Raw genomic sequence first — 19,713 nt, 5'->3', positions numbered from 1 at the left:
GCTCTATAGCTTATATTTAATCTTCATACCTAACATGTGTGTTTCTTTATAGGGCTGTTTATAGGGCACAAACAGAGAAACAATTGTCGTGTACTATTTTTAATGTTTCACGTCTTCTGAACTGAGGTAAATATACTCCACAAAGTAATCGTCCCCCTCCTGTTGCTTATTTACGTATTTCGGTTACACATGCTGAGGTGAGAATTAGAGGTTATAGTATCTAATGAATTAATAATGAGCTGCCCCTCCTCTTTCCCCTCCCCACTGCTTACATTCCTCAGGGATTCCTCCCTCATTAATAATTCACCCCCTGTCAACTCCAATATTCCTGCCCTCAACTATGCGACAGTTCACAATGGGATTACGCGCGTGTGCCAGTGCTTGTATAAGATGGATGGTTCCATCACTGTCTACTTATATACACTCCTATAGACTGGTGTGTGTGTGTGTGTACATGCAGGTTTGGCTATGTGAGGGCCAAATATCCTCATTTATATAGTGAAATATTACGACAGTGAGGACATTTTATTGGTCCTCACATAGTTAAAAAGGCATATGAATTGTTTTTTATTTAAATCTAGTGTTTTGCACGTTTCTGTGATGGGTATGTTTAGGGATAGGGGTTGGTTTAGGCCATAGAAAATATCATTAACCTGATATAAAATCAACTGAAGTCTAGGCAATGTCCTCACTGATATAGTGAAACAAACATGTTTGTGTGTGTTTATGTGTGTGTGAGCTCCCATCCACTCTATCTGAGATAGACCATGCCATTCTTTAGGTCGTTCTAGGTGTCAAGAAGGTCATTATCTAGGTCATAATGGCTATTCAGAAGGTAATGACTCATTTTTTCATTTCCTGTGTTGTAGACAAACACCTGCTGTGTTGCACACTTGACCAGTCTGAGATGAAGTGCCATTCCGGAGGGTAAAAACTTGAAGAGTGGCACACCAGAGTCTGTTTTCTTCTGTGATTGAAATGCACAAACAAACACACACACATACACACACACTTGAAGACTGTGTCTGTTTTGTGTGTCGCCGCACAAAAACGATTAATTTAAATAAGCCAGTGCAAACTGTGTTAAAAGCCAAATGAGGACCTGTCTCCTTTGGCTCCAGTGACACATAAACTATCACGCAGTCGATGTGTTTCTGCAGCTGCTGTGGTTGAATTTGGCATTTACAACATACTCCTCATTCTGTTTATCTAGCAGCATGGAAGACAAATGCCATTAAACTCTCATTCTCTCTGCATATAATTGACCCGTGTATCCTCTCTGAAAGGACACTGGTTGTTTGAATGGTCGCTCAAATAGATGCAGTGCTTGTGGATCTGATTATCAGGCAATATGTGTTTCTCCTCCACAGTTCTCAAAAGGAGGGCCTTGGAGATTCATCTTTAGAAAGCCGAACAGATCCTCGGATAGAACCTAACCTTCTGTAAGTAAAACTTGAATTACGGCCTTTCTCAAGGTTTCTTTTGGCTTCAGATCTTATTTGCCTTTAGGCACTCTTGTGGCCTTCAGTGCAGTCGTTCAGTTGCAGGTAGTGGCCTTTCTCCTCTCTCTTGCCAAGGATGTTAACTTATCTGGGTCTAGAAACTTCTCCAGTCTCATCAGAAAAGCAGAATATTATATTTAAAAAAAATTAAAATAAAAAAAAATTATATATAAAATAATATTTGTATATAAAAGAAATTTCTTATTTTTTATTCTTATTTCCAGTCTTTTACATATTGTGAAAGTGAATGGGGGAGCTGTCAAACTGCATATTGAAAAAAATTGACACCATTAAAATATAAAAATAGTTCATATGAAATGTGGTGTGCTGTATTCCAAGTCTTCTGAAGCAAAAAGTTGTTGTTTTGGACCCCTATTGAGATTCATTGTATGGACCACAATAACATTTTTTCAGAATATCTTCTTTTGTGTTCCGCAGAAGAAAGTGAGTAATGCGTTTGCCTTTTTTTCTTCTGTGGAAAATACTTTGAGAAATGTTTTTTGATGTCCATGGTAACCAAAACTGTTACACCCTGTCCTAACCAGACACGATGCGACGCCGCGACAAGCGATAAAAGGTATCTTTTCCATGTTAATTGGAGTTTTTGTCCTAAATAGCCGCGACGGCGACACGCGACGATTCTATTTTAGAAACGGTTTCTATTTCTCCGCGACGTCGCGCCTGGAACAGCAACAGAAAGTATGGAAATGATAATATCAGGTACTGTTTATGTGCTTTATTTAATGTCAAAAGCGTCTAATGTGAGTTTGAATATCATTCTGTGTTCCCAGTTGTTTTTTAGCTGAAATTAAAACAACACTGGCTATAATTTACCTCAGATCTTGAAAATAAATAAATGGGCACAAGAACGTTCAAACTGTCAACTCAATGTGAACAAACAAGTGTATTCTATGACAAAGATTGGTTCAGTCACTCCGTATGTACTTTAAATAATGTTTAAATGGTGTAATATTTATGAATTTTACTATGTAGCCTACTTGCCCATTTCATTGTGTCTGCTGTGCGCTTGCCGAGAGAGCCCGCCCACACTCTCTTCTGATTGGCTGTGGTTTTTGATTGATTTTATCGCTTCTCATTGTCGCGTCGTGTCTAAGTGGACAGTCACATTGCTCGTCGCTGGAATCTTATCGCATCGCGTCTGGTTAGGACAACATTCCTCAAAATATCATCTTTTATCTTCCACAGAAGAAAGAAAGTCATACAGGTTTGAAACTACACAAAGGTGATTAAATACTAATCATTTTTGAGTGAACTTATCACTTCATGTTGTTACTCACTGAAAATCTTCCCCTCCTCTGTGGTCTAAATCAATCAAGTTAGTAAAAATAGGGTCCAATGTACTGTGTTAATATTGATTTCCATATTGACTTTTCACAGTTGTATTTCGAATTACGCATTGTAATGAGTTATGTTTTAGGGTTAAAAAAAATGTCCGTAAACTTAACAGAAAATATTCTGAAAATTGTCAGTACCTTTTTGTTTTTTTACTCTTTTTTACATTGTAAATATGCTGCATCATGATTGACGTAAATGGCATTTGGTCACTAGACTTATGAACACCAATGTCACTTGGCTTCAAATGATCAGTGAACTAAACAAAATAAAAAAAAAACAGCTCCAATCATACAGATGCTTGTAATTATTACCGTAGGAGTGTAATTAAATGTCTAATTATTACAGCAAAAACACAGCATATACTGTATACTTTCTTGTAATCTTCTTTCTTCTTGCAAGTGTCCATAAATAGAATGTAAATGTAAAAGTCATTAGTCTAAATGGGTGTTTGCTGACATGGCAGATGCTGTTGTGACATGATCATGTTATGTGACAAAATATTTTAAGCACATGGGGTTTTAATGTCATTTTTATCAATTACTGGGCTTACTGAGTTTACGATATGAGTTGATATGTTATGTCGGAGGTTTTATGAGTTATCATGTTTCCCCGAGGCTCTGCCTCTAATTTTCCACCCTATGCTCTATTGATTCTCAATTAAAAAACAACTATCGCCTGAAAACAAGATCATGTCAGAACATTTCACCATTCTCATAGATCAGTTCTGAACATGTAAAGACTGAGGAGCAGTGAGATTCTGAACCTTTGGTGTAATCAGCAACGAGGAGCAACAGCGTTCTTTATTGGAGCTGTTTTTTGGGCTTTTGTAGTTTTCTTCAGACTCTAAACCAGCTTTTGTATCATTTTTGCAGATGCATTTGTATTACATTTGTGCTGCTTACAGTATATACAGTGGGTATGGAAAGTATTCAGACCCCCTTAAATTTTTCACTCTTTGTTATATTGCAGCCATTTGCTAAAATCATTTAAGTTCATTTTTTTTTCCTCATTAATGTACACACAGCACCCCATATTGACAGAAAAACAGAATTGTTGACATTTTTGCAGATTTATTAAAAAAGAAAAACTGAAATATCACATGGTCCTAAGTATTCAGACCCTTTGCTGTGACATATATTTAACTCAGGTGCTGTCCATTTCTTCTGATCATCCTTGAGATGGTTCTACACCTTCATTTGAGTCCAGCTGTGTTTGATTATACTGATTGGACTTGATTAGGAAAGCCACACACCTGTCTATATAAGACCTTACAGCTCACAGTGCATGTCAGAGCAAATGAGAATCATGAGGTCAAAGGAACTGCCTGAAGAGCTCAGAGACAGAATTGTGGCAAGGCACAGATCTGGCCAAGGTTACAAAAAAAATTCTGCTGCACTTAAGGTTCCTAAGAGCACAGTGGCCTCCATAATCCTTAAATGGAAGATGTTTGGGACGACCAGAACCCTTCCTAGAGCTGGCCGTCCGGCCAAACTGAGTTATCGGGGGAGAAGAGCCTTGGTGAGAGAGGTAAAGAAGAACCCAAAGATCACTGTGGCTGAGCTCCAGAGATGCAGTCGGGAGATGGGAGAAAGTTGTAGAAAGTCAACCATCACTGCAGCCCTCCACCAGTCGGGGCTTTATGGCAGAGTGGCCCGACGGAAGCCTCTCCTCAGTGCAAGACACATGAAAGCCCGCATGGAGTTTGCTAAAGATGGTGAGAAATAAGATAATCTGGTCTGATGAGACCAAGATAGAACTTTTTGGCCTTAATTCTAAGCGGTATGTGTGGAGAAAACCAGGCACTGCTCATCACCTGTCCAATACAGTCCCAACAGTGAAGCATGGTGGTGGCAGCATCATGCTGTGGGGGTGTTTTTCAGCTGCAGGGACAGGACGACTGGTTGCAATCGAGGGAAAGATGAATGCGGTCAAGTACAGGGATATCCTGGACGAAAACCTTCTCCAGAATGCTCAGGACCTCAGACTGGGCCGAAGGTTTACCTTCCAACAAGACAATGACCCTAAGCACACAGCTAAAATAACAAAGGAGTGGCCTCACAACAACCCCATGACTGTTCTTGAATGGCCCAGCCAGAGCCCTGACTTAAACCCAATTGAGCATCTCTGGAGAGACCTAAAAATGGCTGTCCACCAACGTTTACCATCCAACCTGACAGAACTGGAGAGGATCTGCAAGGAGGAATGGCAGAGGATCCCCAAATCCAGGTGTAAAAAACTTGTTGCATCTTTCCCAAAAAGACTCATGGCTGTATTAGATCAAAAGGGTGCTTCTACTAAATACTGAGCAAAGGGTCTGAATACTTAGGACCATGTGATATTTCAGTTTTTCTTTTTTAATAAATCTGCAAAAATGTCAACAATTCTGTGTTTTTCTGTCAATATGGGGTGCTGTGTGTACATTAATGAGGAAAAAAAATGAACTTAAATGATTTTAGCAAATGGCTGCAATATAACAAAGAGTGAAAAATTTAAGGGGGTCTGAATACTTTCCGTACCCACTGTATCTGATTAATCTTATATAAGATTGTTCTACCAAACTTCTACCAAAACACATTTTTCATCTTGCCTTCAATATCATTGACAAAATAAAAAAAAAATCCTTTAACAACCATATTCTTCTGTAATTTTGATCAACACTGCATGTCCTTCACCTGGCCTTGAGATCTGGCCTTGACCAATCAGATGTCAGCTCAGTCAATGAGATCTAGCATGCACGTCACATGCAGGTCTTCATTCTCTCTGACAGCACTGGAGCAGCTCAGGGCCTCAGCAGTCATTATGTCTTAAACTCACAGGGGTGTAGCCACACTCCTCCTGACCCAAAACCTGTTTATGAAGCTTTTTAGCAATCTAGCAGGTCCGATCCAGGACCAGCAGCGATGATCTGCCCTTCATTCACACCTGACAGATTAGACTGTCACATTCTTCCTCTCACTACCGAATGAATGGACGTCCCTAATGGAGAAACTGTGTTTTCTCTCTCATGCAGGCTTTCACAGCCTCACACCACTGTCCATAGAGGACGCCCTCTCAAAATGGAGAAATTTTTCCAGCCCAAAGAGAGCACTAAAAAGTCAGAGAGAAAGAGTTACTCTCACCTCTTCTTCCTCTGTTTTCTCTGCTTAAATGCTCTGAATATGGCACTTAACATATAGTGCACGGTAATTGCTCTAAAATCTCATTGGTCTTTCTATCCCGTATGAAATATGGTGGAGATGAGTACAATGGTTCTGGAAGTGCTTGGACTGATTAATATTTTATGATTTTTCTCTCTTGATTTGTGAATAAGTGAACAGAAGAGCTTCAGCAATGAGAGAACAGCTCGGCCCAGGCAAGACCCAATCTGCCGTCCAACATATTCAAGTTCATCAGTCACACAAAGGTCAGAATCCATTTAAACAGGTCAACATGTGTAGATTTGATAACTTGGGTTGAAGGGGTCGAAGGTCCAAATTGCAGTTTCAGTGCAGCTTCAAAGGGTTCTACACAGTCCCAGCCGAGGAATAAGGGTCTTATCTAGCGAAACAATCAGTCATTTTCAAAAAAAAAAAAAAAAAAAAAAAAAAAACGTACTTTTTAACCACAAATGCTCGTCTTGCACTGCTCTGCGATGCACCACACATTACGTAATCACTTTGGAAAGGTCACATGTGACGTAGGCAGAAGTACTGCGGTAAGGTGAAAAACTCCAACTTCAAAATCATCCAACATCTTTGTTTTACCTTTTTTTTTTGTAAAGGTCGTTTGACTTAGTCTTTGCACAATAGCTTTGTAAACACTTGCTCGGTACTTCCGCCTACGTCATGCGTGACCTTTCCAACGTGATTAGGGAATGCGTGGCATTACGGCGCTAGTGCAAGATGAGCATTTGTGGTTAAAATTATCATATACTTCCATATTTTTAATATTTTTATATATTTAATCAATTTATTTTTAAATTAAGATTAAATGCTGCAGAAGTATTGCTTATTGTTACTTCATGTTAACTTTTGCATGAACTAATATTACTGTTAACTTATGTTAATATTTAGATTTAAAAGTGTAAAGTGTTACCATAGATTTAACCCAATAATATTGGATATCCAATAATATCTAAAGTATAATTTATTATAGAGTCCTGTCACCCTGCACTGATAAAAATAATTTTATGGTGAAGTAAATAATACAGAAAAAAAACAAATGTAATTTCTACATGAAAAAGTTAGTCCAGGCAAGAATTAAAAAAAAAACTAGGTAAATTCTATATTAGTACTAAATTCAAGCTTGTAGAAATTAAAGCATAAATATCAACATTATAAAATTAAGTAAAACTACTCAACTTTTCTGATACTGGTGTTCCCATCATGCACTGGGCCTTGAATAATGAATGAGGTTGATTTTTCGCTGTTTTCCAGCTGTATTTACACTGTTTTATCATTGCTTTTGTGGTTAGGTTTAGTAACTTGCCATTTTGTTACATTTGGAGGTCATTTTCTACTCAAAATGGCACATTCACACTCAAAAACAATCCATCGAGTGTTACCGTCATTGTGTATTGTATATTGTGTACCAAGTATTGAGGTCTCTGTGTTCAGGTACTGTGTTACTTTTAATAGCTATGGTGTCTACACAATATCTATTGTATTATTTATTTAGATGTTTCTAAATAAAACATACGTTTTAAAAGTGTAGTTAAATTCAGTGTTATATTGTTTGAGTAAAATGAAACTTCAACTAAGTTGAAATTACTCAACCTTTTAGCTTACTGGCCAAGTTACTTATTTTCTTTGTTAATTTTACTTAACTTAGTTAAGTTGAGTTTACTTAATTCCATATGTGAAATTTACTTAATTGCACACATACAAATATGTGTGCAAAAACTTGCAAAAGAAAAATTAAGTAAATTTTATTTACTTTTTTCATTGTACATAAGCAATGGATGGATGGATGGTCAATTCAACATGAATCTGTTACAGTCTGATGTATTTTCGAGTGCGAAAGGATATTTTAAAAACAAAATGTAACACAACATTGGTTTTGGATTGAGAACTGGTTGCATTGTTTACTTACCACAATGCATGCAGGTGATAAAACGGAAGGGGTTGAAAAAGTAAGAGGCATTCATGAAAAAAAAAATCATTTCAGAAGAAAAGCAAGGTATTTCGTTTTGATAAAAGATTTCGACAGATCACATTTGTTTGTATTTGGAATAACATGCGCCAATTAATCATGCACAATGAGACCTGGAGTATGCATTAAGAAACTAAATAGGACCAATTCTGATTCTAGATGACTTGAATGTTAGTAATATCCTTGACTTCTTGTGTTGTTGTAATGCATCTCCTTTATCCTGCAACATTATAGAACCATTTTTTTAGGATCGTAATCAAAGTGCCATGCACAGTTAAAGAAAGCTTAAATTATTGTTGAGAAATAAAAGCTTTTATAATGCCCTGAAGATATTGTCAGGCTATGCACTTTGATGTAGTTTACTTTAAGAGAATTATGAATATTTCAGAGCTTTTGATTTCACGGGCACAGATGTTTATGTCAAAGTTCTAGTCGTATACTTTGTTTAGGATAAATCTCTCTGTTTCTGCATCAATTAGTTTATAGTTAATACATCTAAGCCCAACAAAACCCCTCTGATAATAATTAATGAATTCAAGATGTTGACGAATACCAAGTTGAATGCACATCTTTTGAGCATTTAGATTGTGTATGTGTTCATTTTTGAAGCAAAGCATTAAAGAGAAATTGAGTTTGTATTTGTGCTGAGATTTCTGCTTTATTCTCCTCAACAGAACTGACATCCGAGAGAAAAGCACCTCTGGCTATCCATAAATGTATATGTAATACTATTCAAGAATTCAAGAACACTAATTATGGAAATTAGATTATGTTCTTTTTCACAGTGCAGAGTCATGCTCATAGTGTACGAACTGAAGATAAATCTCCTTTTCGCATTGTTACAGAAGCATTCAGAGCTGAAATGTGTCATTAATGCATTAAAAATAAATGAACATGGGACGATTTATGGTCCTTGACTGATTGTTGTTGAGATGTTGTGAGTGCTACAATCCTTCTGTTGTGAACTTAATCACTGCAGGCCATTTTCTCAATGTTTTTGGTATTTTAACAGTGTGTGTGTGTGTGTGTGTGTGTGTGTGTGTCTGCCTGTGTTAGAGAGAAATTATGCTGGTACCACTTGTCCCCATTCAAGAGTGGAATGGGTCTTCATGGGCCACTGTTCCAGTTTAGCCGTGACATTATGATTGAAGGTGAGTTCTTTTGTGAATATATATTAATGAATTCCAACGCCTGTACTTGGTCAGTAGAAACCCACTGTTTTTTCCGTATCACATCAGTCTCTCCTTTTCTAGTCCTACATAACCAGGGCCCAGTTGCTCTAAAGTAATCTGATTGGATTTCGGCTATCGGATTGGATCAAATCTTGAAAATGGGTTGTTCAAAAGAAAAAGAAAAAAGGATTCTGAAATCAGATTAGCTCACAAAATCCAATCTTGTATTTGATCTGGATCAAATCTTTAGTTTGTGTTGTTCAAAACTTTTTAATAAGATTGACCTTTGACCATAAAAATTGATCCCAGTAGAAGGGTAGATTTCAGGAACAAAAATGTAATAAAACTAGTCAAAAAAGTTATTTATCATGTAATATATACACTCATTATATATTTTTATTTTGCTCTTGATAAGTTTAACCGTTAAAGTAATCAAGTAGAAGTAGACATTAGGCTACCTATATTAAACCTTTCAGTACAGTAAAGTAAAAATGTTGGTGCCATAAAATAATCCCCAAAACAGCTGTCAATTTCAAACAAAAATAATATATTTCATTTTAAACAACATTGTCACAATCATCAGAGAGGAAACAGTTGAAAGTACTTTCTAACAACTGCATCCCATATATTTGTTTGTTTTTGTTGTGGGTCACTTGAGGGGCTACGGAAACTCTAAAGGGACATGGTGATGAAAAATATGAAAAACAAGGAAAATGGATTTTAATTATTTTGCATTCTCTCGCAAATGTTTTGCTTTCCCCCAAGAAACTTTGCATTCACTTTCAAAACTTGAGTTCTTTGTGAATGAATGCAAAGTTTCTTGGTGGAAAGCAAAACATAATTTTTAATCTTTCTCCCATTTCATATTTTTCCCCATTACCATGTCCCTTTAGTGCCTCTGTAGGGGTCTAATTGTTTAAAGGAAATTGAAAATGGAAGGGAATGTTTGGTTGTTTATGTTGTTTTCTTTCTCTTCAAATAAAACACTTAAGGCCCTATTTTAATGATCTAAGCGTATGGTCTGAAACACATAGCGCAGGTGCACTTAGGGTGTGTCCGAATCCACTTTTTCTAGTTTAACGATGGAAAAAATGGTCGGCGTGGCAAATCCAAAAGGATTGTACCTAGTCTGTTAATGAGTCGTGGGTTTGTTTTAGGCATAATGTGCAATAAACCAATCAGAGTGTCATCTCTCATTCCCTTTAAAAGCCTGGTGCGCTTGCATCATGGCGGATTGCTATTTACATGGCGGAATATAGACAACCTTATGTGTGTGTATTGCCACGTTTGGTCAAATAATTAGCCAGTTTCATTCGTCATTACAGCAAATACCCTTTAAATAACAAAAAAAAAAAAAAAAATAAATAAATAAATAATACTGCGCCATTAACTTTAGACCAGGTTTTTGTTGGTCAATGGCGCAGGCATTTTCTGTTGCCTCAAAATAGCAACACGCCAACAATGCACCTGAACACACCTCGTTTTCAGACCAGCACGCCCATGGGCGAACAGAAGGGCATGAGTGCATTTGCTATTTAAACAATGTGGGCGCTAGACATGAAAATGATAAATGCATTGGGCTGAAACTAGCAAAAAACACTTGCTTCGTGCCTGGCGTCACACTGCGCTGGGTGTATGATAGGGCCCTCAAAGTGACCCCACATCTACTCTTCTACTTGCATGTTGTTCTTTACATATTGGCCTACATTATGAAATGTAACCCCATTTGGTGCACTGGTAATCCAGATTTGGTCATCTGAAAAAGTGTGTATCTGGATCAGGGTGATCCAATCCTATTTTGCTTTAAAAAAAAAAAAAAAAAACAGCACAGAAGTAAGATGGATCGCAAAGGATAGCAGGATAGCAAAACATGGTATTTTCAAATATAATTCTGATTCAGACATTTTGAAACATTTTGAACAACTGGGCCCAGAGGTTTGACTCTGGTTTAACAGCATAATGTCTAGATTAGTTTACATTGTTGCTCATTTTGGCCCAAGAACCAGCCACATAGACTTTATTTTTTATTATTTATTTGGGGGGGATTAGAATATATGCTACTGCTAATACTTTTATTCAGCAAATGCATTAATTCGAAAGTAATAGTAAATACCTTTATAATAAAATATGTCTATTTCATATAAATGCTGTTCTTTTGAACTTTATTAAAGAATCTTGAAATTTATTCTTGAGCAGCAAATCAGAATATTAGAATGATTTCTGAAGGGTCATCTTTAAGCTTTCCCATCACAGGAATAAATTACATTTTAAAATATATTAAAATAGAAAACTGTTATTATAAATAATGTGTAATGTAATTGTAATAATATGTAATAATAAGGGTAAATGTAATTTAATTTAAATGTAGTTTTTTTTAACTGTATTTTTATCAAATTATTGGGATTTTTTTTATTTTTTTTTATCAGAAATTGATTGAAAGACTGTGCATAGGCATGCTGTCTGGAGCTCCGATCATCTCTGACTGCAGCCCACTAAGCTCCCATTCAAAGCCAGGGGCGTCTCACCCTGAGACAGCTGAGCATCAGCAAATCACGGATGGTTTGCTCACTTTTCTGAGTTTTGTTGAACTCTCAGCCCAGCAGGCAGGCTGGCAGAAACTCTGTCAAAGATTATTGGTAGTCTCTCCTCTCTTCAGTAGGTTCCTGAGTTCGTATTTATTTCAGGGCTTCAGAGAAGGTTTAACTCTGACCCACATTTCACCATTACTGCACTGATCTCTACGCCAAGACACCAGGGATTAAATTAAATACGACTAAATTACTCAAACAAGCACACTGCCTGGGTACAGGGAATAGAGCCAACACTGAGCTGAGGATGCTGCATGCACTCCTCACCACTGCCTTGTGCCCAATACAAGACATTTAGTGCCTCAATGAACAAGTAGAGCACCTTGTCCAATTTAAAGGACATACAAATTATAGGTTATAACACACACGCACACACACACAATTTCTTAGCCTTGCTCTCATGCCCTCACTCCCACTGGTATTATTCTGTGCACTTATGAATATACAAGGCAGAAAAGCAGGACAGAACTGAGAGAGAATGAGCTCCACTGTATATTGTACTGTGACACTCACTGGCTGGAGATCTTTGTGTTTTACTGCAAAGACTCGCTGGGTGAAGGTTTTTGTTTTGTAAACACTCACTGGCTGGAGATCTTTCACACAAACACCACAGAAACCATGAATAAGGAAACAAAGCTTGTATTTTTCAAAGAGAAGAACAAATACAGTTCTGGTTTATTCTAGTTCAGCTCTAGTTAAGGTTCTACAAGACTGAAATCCATTTGTTATTTTATCATGATTGCTAAGTTGGATTCTGAAGATGAAGTCCCTCAAAGAGGTTCAGATTCTCATAACTGGCAGTTATGTGCCGCCCTCTGCTGGTCATTACTGAATGTGATGTTTGAGTGATGTGTGCCTGTTTATTTAGGCTGTACCTTTCTAAAGTATATATTTGTTGACTGAAAAGGGAGTACGCCAGCATTAATACACATTACCTCCTCATAATATTGTATATTTGTTTGAGTTTATATTCAAGCTTTAGAATCAAGCTAACTTCATCTTATACACTAAAAAATTGGTGAATTTACTTTAAAACAACGTTGACTTAGAAATTGCTTGTAAATTTCACAAATAATTGCAAAGAAACGGCAAGTAACACGTTTGATTAAAAATAAAAATTTAAAGTAAAAAGACTGAAATAATATTTTCTTGTAAATTGTACCAAAATCATCTTTATTTTATTTTCACAACTTGGAAAAAAAAAAAACATTTTTTTCAATGATTATTGCTTGTTTCATACATTAAATATTGTCTTCCTACCTATACAGAAGTAGTTTTTATAGCACCAAGTTCAAGCTGCTCTTTTCCATTCAATTAAAGTGAATGGTGACAATTGCTGACAAGCAATAAATTAATTTTCTGTGAAGAACAATATATATTTCAGTATGATCTTAACACAAAACATTATATGGCTTCAGAAAAATGTATTGCTTATTGACAAACCACTTTTGGACAACCTTTTTTGTTCTTTTTTGCTTGAGAGCCTATATGGTCTCCATCCATTTTTATTGCACGTGAGTGAGCAGTGTGAACAATATAAGCTGCAAAAACATACACAGATACACATTTTAAAAATTCATCAGAACTTACACTTACCGGCCACTTTATTAGGTGCACCTGTTTAACTGCTCGTTAATGCAAATATCTAATCAGCCAATCACGTGGCAGCAACTCAATGCATTTAGGCATGTAGACATGGTCAAGATGATCTGGGGTGTGTTTCCCAAAAGCATCGTTAGCCAACTAAGATCGCAAGTTCCGTCGTTATTAACATAGTTCAACGATTTGATTTTTCCCGAAACCATAGTTCAAACGAACATTCGCAAACTGCATCGCAAACTTGCAATGCAGGAGCAGGTCTTGATGCCCAATTCCAATTTGTTTTAAAAGTAACCCATATCCGATTTATGCATTTACACTATACACTTGACGAAACAACCCAAGTTAGACGTACTGACCCGGAAAAGCTGAAAAGGAAGTAAAAATGGCGTGATTTGCACCATCTTTAAAGGTCAGCAAAACATTGGCCTCTTAAAGCGGAGAAAAAAAAAGAGGAGAGCCCCTGTTGCAGCCTTGGCATTGAAAAGAGTCATGTGATCACAGTTGGTGTCCACCTGAGTGGAAGTCATTCACCACTGTCGCTTTTTCAATGAAATACGACTCGCATTGACAGGGGAATATGCGATCTGTCCGCATACATGGCAGACGCAAATGCACGTATCCGATTCATATCAGATTTATTTGAGGCCTGAAACCAATCTGAGAATATCGGAATCCATTTGCTTTTTTTTATGTGGCACAGATCAGATATGACCCACGAATGTGTAAGCTACACATTCGTGGGTCATATCTGATCTATGCCACATGAGAAAAATTTGGAATTCTGTCACTTGAACCATGTAATGTAAATGCGGCCTAAGTGAATTTGAATTTGACATGGTTGTTACTGCCAGACGGGCTGATCTGTGTATTTCAGAAACTGCTGATCTACTGGGATTTTCACGCACAACCATCTCTAGGGTTTACAGAGAATGGTCAGAAAAAGAGAAAATATCTAGTGAGAGGTATTCTGTGGGAGAAAATGCCTTGTTGATGCCAAAGCTCAGAGGAGAATGGCCAGACTGGCTTGAGCTGATAAAAGAAGAGCACAAGGGGGACCACTCCTGTCAGCTAAGAACAGGAAACTGAGGCTACAATTCACACAGGCTCACCAAAATTGGACAGTAGAAGATTGGAAAAACATTGCCTGGTCTGAGTCTCTATTTCTGCTGTGACATTCAGATAGTAGGTTGAGAATTTGGCGTAGACAACATAAAAACATGGATCCATCCTGCCTTGTATCAACGATTCAGACTGCTGCTAGTGGTGTAACGGTGTGATGCATATGTTATTTTACACACGTTTTGGGCCCCTTAGTACCAATTGAGCATCGATTAAACACCATGTCCATCCCTTTATGATCACAGTGTACACATATTCTGATGGCTGCTTCCAGCAGGATAACGCGTCATGTCACAAAGCTCAAATCGTCTCAAACTGGTTTCTTGAACATGACGGGAGTTCATACTTAAATGGCTTCTACAGTCACCAGATCTCAATCCACTAGAGCACCTCTGGGATGTGGTGGAACAGGAGATTCGCATCATGGATGCATGTGCAGCCGACAAATCTGCAGCAACTACATGATGCTATCATGTCAATATGGATCTCTGAGGAATGTTTCTAGAACCTTGTTGAATATATGAATATATGAAGAATTAAGGCAGTTCTGAAGGCCAAAGGGGGTCCAACCCAGTTCTAGCAAGGTGTACCTAATAAAGTTGCCAGTGATTCTATACAATACTAGCCTGTTTTCAATGTACTATGATTTGGGATGCATACTATTTAAGACGGATAGTATGGGATGCAGCAGTAGCAAGTGAGTGTATGTGTTTAGACTGCGTCTGTCAGAATGTGTGTGAGAAATGCTTGTGAGCTTCTATTTTCACTTCATGCTACAAAGTGTGAATCAAAGGGAAATCAAACCTACAGACATCTCTCACATCATACACATATACTCGAGCACTCTCTCTTACACATCATGACTCACCTCCACTGAAACAGAGACACTGTAGAAAGGTAACATTCATCATCAGTCTATCCAAAGGAGGTCAAGTGGCACTGATAAAGCTTTGAAGAGACACACACACACACACACACACACAATGCCTGAACATCAGTCTGCAACACTAGATAGGAGTGATTATAATGTTAATTTGTGTGTGTGTGTGTGTGTGTGTGTGTGTGTGTGCGCGCGTTTTTGTGATTTATGAGGACACAAATTTGTATAATGACATGGGTATTACACTGGTATTGTGACAAACATGAAATATGAAGACATTTCATGAGTCCTCATATTTAAAAATAGCTTTAAAAACATACTAAACAATGTTTTATTAAAAATGTAAAAATGCAGAATGGGTAGGTTTAGGGGTAGGGGTAGGGGTAGTGTAGGGGGATAGAATATACAGTTTGTACAGTATAAAAACAATTACGCCTATGGAATGTCCTCACTTTGATAGCAAAACAAACCTGTGTGTGTGTGTGTGTGTGTGTGTGTGCGCGCGTTTATGTGCAGTGCTGGGTAGTAATTGATTACATGTAATCTGGATTACGTAATCAGATTCCAAAAATGAAGTGCTTGTAATTAGATTATTATGTTTTAAAATACTTGTAATCAGACTACAGATTCTGTTTTTATTGATTACATGATTACATGTTATTCTCAATGGTAGTAAATTAAGGTCTTCCAGGTTTGTGGAATTGCACACGCAGCCACTGAAAACTGAGACCCACACAGCATTTGATGACTGGATTTGCAGAAATCATTTCACTTTTAAAAAGTGTTTTCTCAACATTGCAACATTACATATCTAATCAACTCCTGTCGAACACATTAATTATTATTTGAATTTTCACTGAGTAAGTCATCAAACACATTAAAATGTACAAATTCAAGTAATTTCATTTACGGCCAATGCAGGGATTCCCCAACTTTTTTGTCAGCTGAACCTCCTGAGATTTTGAGTTCTAAGTTAGGCCAATAATAAAATTAAGTCAATATTAATAAATAATAATAATAAAATTAATGAATAAATTAATGGTTCTCTGATGTTGTTTAATGGTCACATGACATGCAGGTAAAATAAAATATATATTTTTGATCTTTTTTAGTAAGTGTTTTTATTTTAAAATTATTTATTATAATGTTATATTTTTATGATTGAATTATTCTACTTAATAGCTTTTCAAAACCCCTGCAGTTTTACATCATGAACCTCAGTTTGGGAAACCCTGACATACTGTTTAATGCACTTCATGTTGATAAAGAATGGACTATATATTCTTTGTATTTTTTTTATATCAATATGGTACAAGATTATTCTATTCAAATGAATGTGATAAATGAGTTTGGTCAAACGTAATCTAAAAGTAGTCAGATTCCACTGATCAGGCATAACATTATGACCACCTTCCTAATATTGTGTTGGTCCCACTTTTGCTGTCAAAACAGCCCTGACCCGTCGAGGCATGGACTCCACTAGACCTCTGAAGGTGTGCTGTGGTATCTGGCACCAAGATGTTTGCAGCAGATCCTTTAAGTCCTGTAAGTTGTGAGGTGAGGCGGACTTGTTTGTTCAGCACATCCCACAGATGCTCGATTGAATTGAGATCTGGGGAGTTTGGAGGCCAAGTCAACACCTCAAGCTCGTTGTTGTGCTCCTCAAACCATTCCTGAACCATTTTTGCTTTGTGGCAGGGCGCATTATCCTGCTGAAAGAGACCACAGCCACCAGGGAATACCGTTTCCATGAAAGGGTAGGTGCACGTGTCAAAGTAACATCCACATAGATGGCAGGACCCAAGGTTTCCCAGCAGATCATCGCCCAAAGCATCACACTGCCTCCGCCGGCTTGCCTTCTTCCCATAGTGCATCCTGGTGCCATGTGTTTCCCAGGTAAGCGACGCACACGCATCCGGCCATCCATGTGATGTAAAAGAAAACATGATTCATTAGACCAGACCACCTTCTTCCATTGCTCCGTGGTCCAGTTCTGATGCTCACGTGCCCACTGTTGGTGCTTTCGGCGGTGGACAGGGGTCAGCATGGGCACCCTGACTGGTCTGCGGCTATACTGGATCGGACCACACGGGCCAGCCTTCGCTCCCCATGTGCATCATTGAGCCTTGGTTGCCCATGACCCTTTCGCCGGTTCACCACTATTCCTTCCCTGGAGCACTTTTGATAGATACTGACCACTGCAGACTGGGAACACCCCACAAGAGCTGCAGTTTTGGAGATGCTCTGACACAGTCATCTAGCCATCACAATTTGGCCCTTGTCAAACTCGCTCAAATCCTTACGCTTGCCCATTTTTCCTGCTTCCAACACATCAACTTTGAGGACAAAATGTTCACTTGCTGCCTAATATATCCCATGATGAAGAGCTAATCAGTGTTATTCACTTCACCTGTCAGTGGTCATAATGTTATGCCTGATCAGTGTATATTACTTTAAAAGTGTAATGTAATGGATTACGTTACTAACTACAATTTTTGTCATGTAATTTGGAATCAGTAACTGACTAATTTGTAAATAATCTACCCAGCAATGTTTGTGTGTGTGTGTGTGTGTGTGTGTGTGGCTTCAGCTGGTGTGGAATAGTGATGTCATGTCAGCCAAGTAATATGGGAGAAAGAGAAGAAAAACAGCTTCATGCAGAGAGAGCAAGAGAGACGAATAGGGACACAGTGTGAGAGTGAAAACAAAGGGCTAAAGATCCTGAGCAGAATCTATTAGTGTAAAAGCTCTGAGGATGACAGACAAATGGCCTGGTTAGTCAATACTGGCAGCAGCAGTGTCTCCTGTCTGTTTTTATTTCTTTTCTAACTGAGATCACGACCAGAATGGCCACTCATTTGTTTTATTGAATATCTTTCTCTGTCTTTCTCTCTCACACTCTCTCTGTCTCAAATAAAAAACAAACCAAACAAGAACGGCTTTAAAGGAAAAAAATAAAAGAAATATGAGTGTGGAGCAACACACACACACACACACACACACACACACACACACACACACACACACACACACACACACACACACACAATTCTGTTATTGAGAGAAGTATTTGCAAATATTCTCATTATAGACAAACTAAAACCATTATGACATTCAACAGTATCCAAATAGCTTCTAGAAAAGCTCTGAATGATGATTTCAAATCTCCTTTTGCACTGCACACATACAGAGGCCAGGGTGCAGTGGAGAATTACGTACATAAACACATCTCATTTGCATACATAAATGGATCTTTTTATCCATTTCAGTGCATCTCAATTGAACCTCAATTCAAAACAATTTCATGCATGAGAAGAATAGCATGGTGACCACACAAGACAGACAAGCTCACACACAAACCACAAGCACTCATTCAGTCCAACTTAAATATAACATGAAAATACTTTCCCACGTTTCATAAATATCTCTCATCAAACAAACAGACAAAACAGTGATACCTCATGAATCTTAGTGCAAACCAATTACAAAGTTTATAATGAATCTTATATTTAGAAATCATAATGTCCCCTGCAACATTTCTGGTACAGCATATGTACAAACATCTAAGTATTTACCACAGATCCATTTTTATTATGACCATGGTTTGCTGTTTTATTTTGTCTGTCTGTTGCCTGGTTTTAGAGAGTTAATCTGGAAAGCCAGCTTTCTTCGTATATTATGTTATAATATATGAATTTCATCTAAAAATTAAGTTTAATAATTAATATCCTGTCAGTGATTTTTCAAAAAGACAGTTTCAATCTATTTGTTTCTCAAATCAATTTGATTTGAGGTGTATTTTCTCTTTGTGTCCATGAGGGGGCGGCAGAGATGAGGTTAAAGGGGAGCTCATTAACACTCACTGAAATTCAAATAAAGGCGCATTTATCAGCTCACCTTTGCCATGCCACTACAAATGGCAGACAGCACTTCACAGCATTAGAAACACCCGATTACATTAGAGTAATATTAGAATAACACTATAGGGAAAGAAAAATTTAGTTTTTACATATAATAATATCATCAATATTTTGTTTTTATAAAGATTTTTTACATTGTAGACGTCTCAATCCTTCCATTAATATTTCATGACTGTCTGAGACCTAAATTACCTTCACAAAGAAGGAATGTATTCATATATCGATGCAAATAAAAAATCAAGTGTATCGTGAATAAGGAGAAACTTACATTTGAACAGGAACGTGCTCAAATCACTACAATAAACTGCATGTAAAACAAACAACCGTAGACAAAGACACTGAACCGACGCTTACTTAGCTCCTCCCCCTCCAGCCTAATATCCAATCCGAACGGAGCATTATGGATAGTGGTCTCCGCCTATTGGCTGAAAGATCTGTCAGTGA

At 37.5% G+C, this 19,713-nt stretch overlaps 1 long non-coding RNA gene across 1 annotated transcript; it reads left to right on the top strand.

The window, feature by feature from the left end:
* Nucleotides 1-1,309: 1,309 nt before the first annotated feature.
* LOC127517533 (uncharacterized) lies at nucleotides 1,310-12,823 on the top strand. Its single transcript, XR_007931262.1, has 4 exons — nucleotides 1,310-1,442; nucleotides 6,169-6,261; nucleotides 9,045-9,139; nucleotides 11,587-12,823. It is a non-coding gene; the product is annotated as an uncharacterized LOC127517533 (long non-coding RNA).
* Nucleotides 12,824-19,713: the final 6,890 nt, after the last annotated feature.

Source organism: Ctenopharyngodon idella, chromosome 8 (genome assembly GCF_019924925.1).
Source record: "Ctenopharyngodon idella isolate HZGC_01 chromosome 8, HZGC01, whole genome shotgun sequence".
Classification (NCBI taxonomy): domain Eukaryota; kingdom Metazoa; phylum Chordata; class Actinopteri; order Cypriniformes; family Xenocyprididae; genus Ctenopharyngodon; species Ctenopharyngodon idella.
The sequence above is the reverse complement of the archived record's forward strand: the minus strand, read 5'-3'. Positions and strand labels throughout refer to the sequence as shown.